Source organism: Rhinopithecus roxellana, chromosome 10 (genome assembly GCF_007565055.1).
Source record: "Rhinopithecus roxellana isolate Shanxi Qingling chromosome 10, ASM756505v1, whole genome shotgun sequence".
NCBI lineage: Eukaryota > Metazoa > Chordata > Mammalia > Primates > Cercopithecidae > Rhinopithecus > Rhinopithecus roxellana.
Genome location: NC_044558.1, coordinates 61,811,654 through 61,821,189, shown reverse-complemented (window position 1 = coordinate 61,821,189; position 9,536 = coordinate 61,811,654).

Below are 9,536 nucleotides of genomic sequence, written 5' to 3'. Positions count from 1 at the left end.
TCATACAACTTTCATTTAACAGATGACATAGTAGGTAAGAATCTCTGCATTTGGGCCAGGCACGGTGGCTCAAGCCTGTAATCCCAGCACTTTGGGAGGCCGAGACGGGTGGATCACAAGGTCAGGAGATCGAGACCATCCTGGCTAACATGGTGAAACCCCATCTCTACTAAAAATACAAAAAAGATTATGGGCGTGGTGGCGGGCGCCTGTAGTCCCAGTTACTTGAGAGGCTAAGGCAGGAGAATAGCGTGAACCTGGGAGGTGGAGCTTGCAGTGAGCTGAGGTCGTGCCACTGCACTCCAGCCTGGGTGACTGAGCAAGACTCCGTCTCAAAAAAAAAAAAAAGAATCTCTGCATTTGAATCTTTTTTTTTTTTTTTTTTTTTTTTTTTGAGACAGACTCTTGCTCTGTCGCCCGGGCTGGAGTGCAGTGGCCTGATCTCAGCTCACTGCAAGCTCCGCCTCCTGGGTTTACGCCATTCTCCTGCCTCAGCCTCCGGAGTAGCTGGGACCACAGGCGCCCGCCACCTCGCCCGGCTAGTTTTTTGTATTTTTTAGTAGAGACGGGGGTTTCACCGTGTTAGCCAGGATGGTCTCGATCTCCTGACCTCGTGATCCGCCTGTCTCGGCCTCCCAAAGTGCTGGGATTACAGGCTTGAGCCACCGAGCCCGGCCTGCATTTGAATCTTGAATCTTCTACTTACTAGATGCATGACCTTTGAAAAGATGCTTCACATCTTTTTGCCTCAGTTTCCTAATCTGTAAAATGGACACAACAATAGTAGCTGCTTTATATGATTACTATGAAGTAATTATCTATGTGAAGATGAAATGAGATGATTCATGCAGAGCTGAGTGGACACGGCTGTCCTGTACGCAGGAGAATAGGGTGACACTGTTCAGAATATGACCTGGACTGCTGCCCTCAGCAGGGCGGCATGGGACTGATCATAAATTATAGACCAAGGATCACAGTTCTAATTGTTCAACAGTATAAACATCAAAGATTTTTTCTATTTCAAGCAGAAAGCTTGAAAATATGTTTCAGCCCTTTTCATGCTATATACATTTCCTACTGCCATTGCAACAAATTACCACAAACTTAGTGACTTAAAACAACAAATTTAAGGGCCAGGCATGGTGGCTCATCCCTGTAATCCCATCACTTTGGGAGACTGAGGAAGGAGGATATCTTATTTATTTATTTATTTATTTATTTATTTATTTATTTATTTTATTTTATTTTTGAGACTGAGTTTCATGCTTGTTGCCCAGGCTGGAGTGCATGGCGCCATCTTGGCTCACTGCAACCTCTGCCTCCTAGGTTCAAGCAATTATCCTGCCTCAGGCTCCAGAGTAGCTGGGATTACAGGCATGTGCCACCATGCCCGGCTAATTTTGTATTTTTAGTAGAGACGGGGTTTCTGCATGTTGGTTAGGCTGGTCTTGAACTCCCGACCTCAGGTGATCCACCCACCTCAGCCTCCCAAAGTGCTGAGATTACAGCCACAGCACCCGGCCATCTTTTTTTTTTTTTTTTTTTTTTTTTTTTTTTTTTTTTTTTTGAGACAGAGTCTTGCTCTGTCACCCATGCTGGAGTGCAGTGGTATGATCTCGGCTCACCGCAACCTCCGCCTCCCAGGTTCAAGCGATTATCGTGCCTTAGCCTCCTGAGTAGCTAGGATTACAGGCGCTCACCACCACATTCGGTTAAGTTTTGTATTTTTAGTAGAGATGGGGTTTCACCATGTTGGCCAGGCTGGTGTCAAACTCCTGACGACCTCAAGTGATCTGCCTGTCTCAGCTTCCCACAGTGCTGGGATTACAGGCATGAGCCACTGCACCTAGCCCAGGAAGGAGGGTATCTTGAGACCAGGAGTTTGAGACCAGCCTGGGAACTATAGAAAGACCTGTCTCCATAAAAAATGAAAAAATGAGCTGGGTGGCATGTGCCTGTAGTCCCAGCTACTGGGGAGGCTAAGGTGGGAGGATCAATTGAGTCCAGGAGCTCAAGGCTGCAATGAACTATCATTGTACCACTGCACCCCAGCCTGGGTGACAGAGTGAGAACTTGTCTCAACACAAACAAAAACAAACAAACAAAAAATACCCACAAAACCCCTAAAACAATACATTTATTATCTTACAGTTCTGGAAGTCAGAAGTCTAAAATGGGTCAACAGAGCTACGTTCCTGCTGGAGGCTTCAGAGGAACCTTTTCAAGATTACTTGCCTTTGGCTGGACATGGTGGTTCGTGCCTGTAATCCCAGCACTTCAGGAGGCCAAGGCTGGCAGATCGTGAGGTCAGAAGATGGAGACCATCCTGTCTAACATGGTGAAACCCTGTCTCTACTAAAAATACAAAAAATTAGCTGGGTGTGGTGGTGAGCGCCTGTAGTCCTAGCTACTTGGGAGGCTGAGGCAGGAGAATCGCTCGAAACTGGGAGGTGGAGGTTCCAGTGAGCCCAGATTGCGCCACTGCACTCTAGCCTGGGCGACAGAGTGAGAATCTGTCTATAAAAAAAAAAAAAAAAAAGATTAATTGCCTTTTTCAACTTCTAAAGACTGCCCGTGTTCCTCAACCTGTGGTCCTCTTCCATCTTTAAAGCCAGCAATTGCCTCAGTCCAACCTCTACTTCAGTTGTCACGTTTCTGACTCTGACTCTCCTGCCTCCTGCTTCCCTCTGATAAGGATCCTTGTTATTACATTGGGTGCACTCAGATAATCCAAAATAATCTCCCTATTTCAAAATCCCTAATTTGGCTAGGTGCAGTGGCTCATGCCTGTAATTGTAACATTTTGAGAGGCTAAGGTAGAAGGATCGCTTGAGCCCATGAGTTTGAGGTTACAGTGAGCTATGATCGCACCACTCTACACAGCATGGGTGACAGAGAAAGGCCTTGAAAAAAGAAGGAAGGAAGGAAGGAAGGAAGGAAGGAAGGAAGGAAGGAAGGAAGGAAGGAAGGAAGGAAACAAGGAAGGAAGGAGAAAGAGAGAAAGAAAGAAAGAGAGAGAAGGAAGGAGAAAGAGAGAAAGAAAAGAAAAGACTTAATCAAATCATTAAAGTCCCTTTTGCAATGTAAGAAAATGTATTCACAGGTTCTGAGGGTTAGGATGTGGACACTTTTGGGGAGGACATTATTATGCCTACCATATTCAGCCCTCTGGCCTCTGAAGATTTGTGTTCTTCTCACATGTAAGATATATTCACCCCATCTCAAGATCTCCAAAAGTCTGAAGCCATTGCAGTATCAACTCAAGTCTCAAATCTCATTTAAATCTCATCAGCTCAAAAGTCCAATATCTCATCATTTAAATCGTCTAAATTAGGTATGAGTGAGACTCTGGATATAATCACTCCTGGGGGAAAATTCTTCCCGATCTGTGGACCTGTGGAACTAGAAAACAAGTTATCTGTCTGCCCTACACCCCACCCCCCTTTTTTGAGACAGAGTCTCGCTCTGTGACCCAGGCTGGAATGTAGTGGCATGATCATGGCTCACTGCAGTCTTGAGTTCCCTGGGCTCAAGGGATCATCCCATCTCAGTCCCTGAGCAGCTGGGACTACAAGTGTGCACCATCATTTTTTTTTTTTGAGACAGGGTCTTGTTCTGTTGCCCAGGCTGGAGTACAGAAGTGCAGAGGCCTGATCTCAGCTCACTGCAACCTCCGTCTCCCAGGTTCAAGTGATTCTCCTGCCTCAGCCTCCTAAGTAGCTGGGATTACAGGCATGTGCCACCATGCCTGGCTAATTTTTGTATTTTTAGTAGAGACGGGGTTTCATCATGTTGGTCAGGCTGGTCTTGAACTCCTGACCTTGTGATCCGCCCGCCTTGGCCTCCCAAAGTGCTGGGATTACAGGCGTGAGCCACCACGCCCGGCCCATTTTTTATGTTTTATAGAGATGGGTTTTTGCCAAGATGCTCAGGCCAAAGTTATCTGTTCCTAAAATACAATGGTGGGACAGACAATAGGATAATAGTTATAGACATTCCCATTCAAAAAGGGAGAAAATGGAAAGGAGAAAAGGACTTACTAATCTGAAGTAATTTCAAAACCCAACTTGGAAAACACTAGATGTCAAGGCCTAGAAATAATCCTCTGTGGTCTTAGCTCCCCTTCCTGGCCATGCCCTTGGCATCATCCTCCTTGTTCCATGTGTTGTCCTGTGTTATTTACTGGCTGCAGAATTTTGAGATTCTGACAGCCTTCTTTCTTTTTTTATTATTTTTATTTTTGTAGAGATAGGATCTCACCCTGTTGCCTAGGCTGATCTTGAACTCCTGGCCTTAAGTGATCCTCCCACCTCAACCTCCCAAACTTCTGGGATTATAGGTGTGAGCCGCTGCACCTAGTTCAGCCTTCTCTCTTTTTTTTTTTTTTTTTTTTTTTTTTTTTTGAGATGGAGTCTCGCTCTGTCGCCCAGACTGGAGTACGGTGGTGCGATCTCGGCTCACTGTAAGCTCTGCCTCCTGGGTTCACACCATTCTCCTGCCTCAGCCTCCCGAGTAGCTGGGACTACAGGTGACCACCACCATGCCCGGCTAATTTTTTATATTTTTTGGCAGAGATGGGGTTTCACCGTGTTAGCCAGGATGGTCTCGATCTCCTGACCTTATATTCCACCCACCTCAGCCTTCCAAAGTGCTGGGATTACAGAGGTGAACCACCATGCCTGGTCCAGCCTTCTCTAATTTGTTCCTCTAATTTTTCAGTACAAGCTGGCAGTGTTTCCGTCACATGACATTCTCAAGAATCTCGTGGGTTTCCTATGTATGTCTCAGGGATTCACCTCATTAGACAAGAGGCTCTGTCACAAATCTTTTCGAATAATCCTATTTCTATTCTGCTTAGATGACTGAGGAGACTCACTAGTCACATGCCAAAACCCTCCAAAGGGCCCGCTGTATGACTGAATGATCTGACTTTTGATCCTTCCCAGGCACTAGCAGAAGATTGTCCAGGTACACTCTTGGATTTCTCTTCAGAGCACATTTCCTGACAGTGAATGGCCTAATTTGAGCATATTCACCAATATGGGTAGGCTGAGAATTTCCCAGATCCCAAGTCCTGCTTCCTTTCTGTTTAACAGTTCTTCCTTCAGTTTATCTCTCCTCTCACATTTTACTATAAACAGCAAAAAGAAAGCAGTCCACCTTCAACACTTTACAACACAGCTAAATATCCAAGTTCATGCTTACAAATTCTGCATTCCACATAATTATGACACAATTCTGCAGAGCTTCCTACTACTATATAAAAAATCCCCTTTCCTCCATTTTCTAAAAAACCTGTTCCTCATTTCCTTCTAAGCCCTCAATGTCAGCACTAACATTCACATTTCTACCGACATGATGACTTAGAGATTCTCTAAGATAATATAGGGATTCTCTCCTATGCTCCTCACTTCCTTCTGAGCCCTCCCTGGCAGAGTTGTTAGCAGTCATATTTTTACTAACAGTATATGTAAGGAAAGCTGGACTTTTTTTTTTTTTTTTTTCCTGAGATGGAGTCTTGCTCTGTTGCCCAGGCTGGAGTGCAGTGGCGTGATCTCGGCTCACTGCAACCTCCACCTCCCAAGTTCAAGCGATTCTCCCTGCCTCAGCCTCCCGAGTAGCTGGGGTTACAGGTGCATGCCATCATACCCGGCTAATTTTTGTGTTTTCAGTAGAAATGGGATTTCACCGTGTTGGCCAGACTGGTCTCAAACTCTTAACTTCAGGTGATCCGCCTACCTCGGCCTCCCAAAGATCTCAGATTACAGGCGTGAGCCACTGCGTCTGACCAGAGGTCCTGATTTTCTTTCCTTTGGGTATATGTATAGTAGTGGGATTGCTGAATCATATGGTAGTTCTAGTTTTAATTTTTTGAGGAATCCCCATAGTGTTTTCCATAATAGTTGTACCAATTTACACTCCTACCAACAATGTACAAGAGTCTCCTTTTCTCCACATCCTGCCACACATCTTTTATCTTTCTGATAATAGCCATTCTAGCAGGTGTGAGGTGATATCTCATTGTGGTTTTGATTTGCATTTCTTTGATGATTAGTAATGTTGATTTTTAAAAATATATATGTTAGCTGGATATAGTGGCTTATGCCTGTAATCTTAGCACTTTAGGAGGCCTAGGTGCACAGATCACAAGATCAGGAGTTTGAGTCCAGCCTGGCCAACATGATGAAACCCCATCTCTACAAAACATACAGAAAGAGAGAGAGAAAAAAAGCCAAGTGTGGTGGTGCACACCTGCAGCCCCAGCTACTTGCAAGGCAGAGGTAGGAGGATCAGTTGAGCCCGGGAGGTTGAGGCTGCAGTGAGCCAAGATTGAGACACTGCACTCCAGCCTGGGTCATGTAGTGAGACCCTGCCTCAAAATAAAATAAAATAAAATAAAATAAATATATCTGTTGCTCATTTTTATGTCTTCCTTTGGGAAATCTCTACGGAGGTCCTTTGCCCATTTAAATAAATCAGGTCTTGTTTTTGTTTGTACTATTGAGTTGTTTGAATACCTTATATATTCTGGATATTAACCCTTTCTCAGAAACATGGTTTGAAAATATTTTCTCCCTTTTCATAGGTTGTTTCTTCACTTTGTTGATTGTTTCCTTTTCTGTGCAGAAGTCTTTCAGTTTGATGCAATCCCATTTGTCTATTTTTGCTTTTGTTGCCTGTGCTTTTAGGTTCATTTCCAAAAAGAAAAAAAAATCATTACCCAGACTAATGTCATGAAACTTTCTTCTTTTTGCTCAAAATTGCTTTGGTTAGTTGGGGTCCTTTGTAGTTCCATATAAATTTTTTTTATTGTTTTTTTCTATTCTGTGAAAAATGCCATTGGAATTTTGATAGGGCTTGCTTGAATTTGTAGATCATTTAGAGTAGTATGAACATTTTAACAATATTAATTCTAATCTCTTTGTATTTTCTTACATCTTTTTCTTTAACTTTTTATTGTTTTCAGACCTCTATTATTATGATAAAGGGATCAGTTCATCAACAGGATATAACAATTGTAAATATATATGCACCCAACATCAGAATAACTATATGTAACAAATATATAAAGCAAATATTAACAGAACTGAAGGTGGAAGTAGACAGCAACATAATAATAGTAGGGGACTTCAATATCCCACTTTCAACAATAGATAGATCATCCAGACAGAAAATCAATAAGGAAATGGCAGACTTGAACAACACTATAGCCAAAATGAACCTAACAGACATATACAGAATATTCCATCCAACATGTCGCTATGCTGGAGCGTAAGAATGCTTAAAAGTGATGAGGTGGTCGGGCCTGTAATCCCAGAACTTTGGGAGGCCGAGGCAGGAGGATCACGAAGTCAGGAGTTCAAGACCAGCCTGGCCAATATGGTGAAACCCCGTTTCTACTACAAATACAAAAATTAGCTGGGTGTGGTGGTGCGCGCCTGTAATCCCAGCTACTGGGGAGGCTGAGGCAGGAGAATGGCTTGAACCTAGAAGGCAGAGGTTTCAGTGAGCCGAGATTATGCCACTGCACTCCAGCCTGGGTAACAAGCAAGACTCTGTCTCAAAAAAAGAAGTGATGAGGTTATGTTAAAAGGATACAGTAGGCAACTTGAAAGGACTCCCACTGGCCAAATCAGAGAAAAAGTGTCAAGAAAAAAACAATATTAGCCGGGCGCGGTGGCTCAAGCCTGTAATCCCAGCACTTTGGGAGGCTGAGACGGGTGGATCACGAGGTCAGGAGATCGAGACCATCCTGGCTAATACGGTGAAACCCCGTCTCTACTAAAAAATACAAAAAAACTAGCCGGGCGACGAGGCGGGCGCCTGTAGTCCCAGCTACTTGGGAGGCTGAGACAGGAGAATGGCGTAAAACCCGGAGGCGGAGCTTGCAGTGAGCTGAGAGCCGGCCACTGCACTCCAGCCTGGGCGGCAGAGCAAGACTCCGTCTCAAAAAAAAAAAAAAAAAAAACAATATTAGTAACTGGATAGTGGTCCATTGAATAGGCATTTACGAGTTCATACTGATATAATTTTAAAAAGCAAAAGAAGTCAGGTGCGGTGGCTCATGCCTGTAATGCCAGCACTCTGGGAGGCTGAGGCGGGCGAATCACCTAAGGTCAGGAGTTTGAGGCCAGCTTGACCAACGTGGAGAAACCCCATCTCTATTAAAAATACAAAATTAGCCAGGTATGGTGGCACATGTCTGTAATCCCAGCTACTCAGGAGGCTGAGGCAGGAGACTCGCTTTAACCTGGGAGGCAGACGTTGCCGTAAGCTGAGATCACGCCATTGCACTCAAGCTTGGGCAACAACAGCGCCCCACACACACAAAATACTTCTTCTTTTTTTTTTTTTTGAGACGGGGTCTCGCTCTGTCGCCCATTCTGGAGTGCAGTGGCGCAATCTTGGCTCACTGCAAACTCCGCCTCCTGGGTTCACGCCATTCTCCTGCCTCAGCCTCCCGAGTAGCTGGGACTACAGGCGCCCGCCACCATGCCTGGCTAATTTTTTTTTTTGCATTTTTAGTAGAAACGGGGTTTCACCGTGTTAACCAGGATGGTCTCGATCTCCTGACCTCGTGATCCGCCCGCCTCAGCCTCCCAAAGAAAATACTTCTTAATTACAAAAGTGAAGCGTAATTTACAGTGGAGAAACTTGGCAGATACCACTTTTGTTGTTGTTGTTGTTTTTGTTGTTGTTGAGACAGGGTCTCTCTCTGTCTCCCAGGCTAGAGTGCAGTGATCAGATCCTGGCTCACTACAGCCTCAAACTCTCAGCTGACGGGATCCTCTTGCCTCAGTCTCCCAAGTAGCTGGGACTACAGGTGCACGCCAGTATGCCCAGCTAATTTTTATTTATGTATTTATGTATGTATTTATTTATTTATTTTAGAGATGGAGTCTTGCTCTGTCACCCAGGGTGGACTACAATGGCGTGATCTCAGCTCACTGCAACCTCCGCCCCACAGGTTTAAGTGATTCTCCTTCTTCAGCTTCCTGAGTAGCTGGATTACAGGTGCCCGCCACCACGCCCAGCTAATTTTTGTATTTTTAGTAGAGACAGAGTTTCACCAAGTTGGCCAGGCTGGTCTCGAACTCCTGACCTCAGGTGATCCACCCACCTCGGCCTCCCAAAGTGCTGGGATTACAGGCGTAAGCCACTGCACCCAGCCGCCCAGTTAATTTTTTAAAAAAATTTTGTAGCGACAGGGTTTCACCATATTGCCCAGGCTGGTCTCCAACGCTTGGACTCAAACGATCCTCCTGCCTCAGCCTCCCAAAGTGCTGGGATTACAGTCATGAGCCACCACACCTGGCTACCACTTGAATCTAATAATTAAAGTAACAGGACACACTGAAATGGGAGTCACCTGATAGGATGTAGTAGGAAGAAAACAGCATAACTTCTGTGACAGTCCTGCCAAAGATTATAGCATGAGTTTAATCATAAGAAAACATCAGGCCGGGCGCGGTGGCTCAAGCCTGTAATCCCAGCACTTTGGGAGGCCGAGACGGGCAGATCACGAGGTCAGGAGA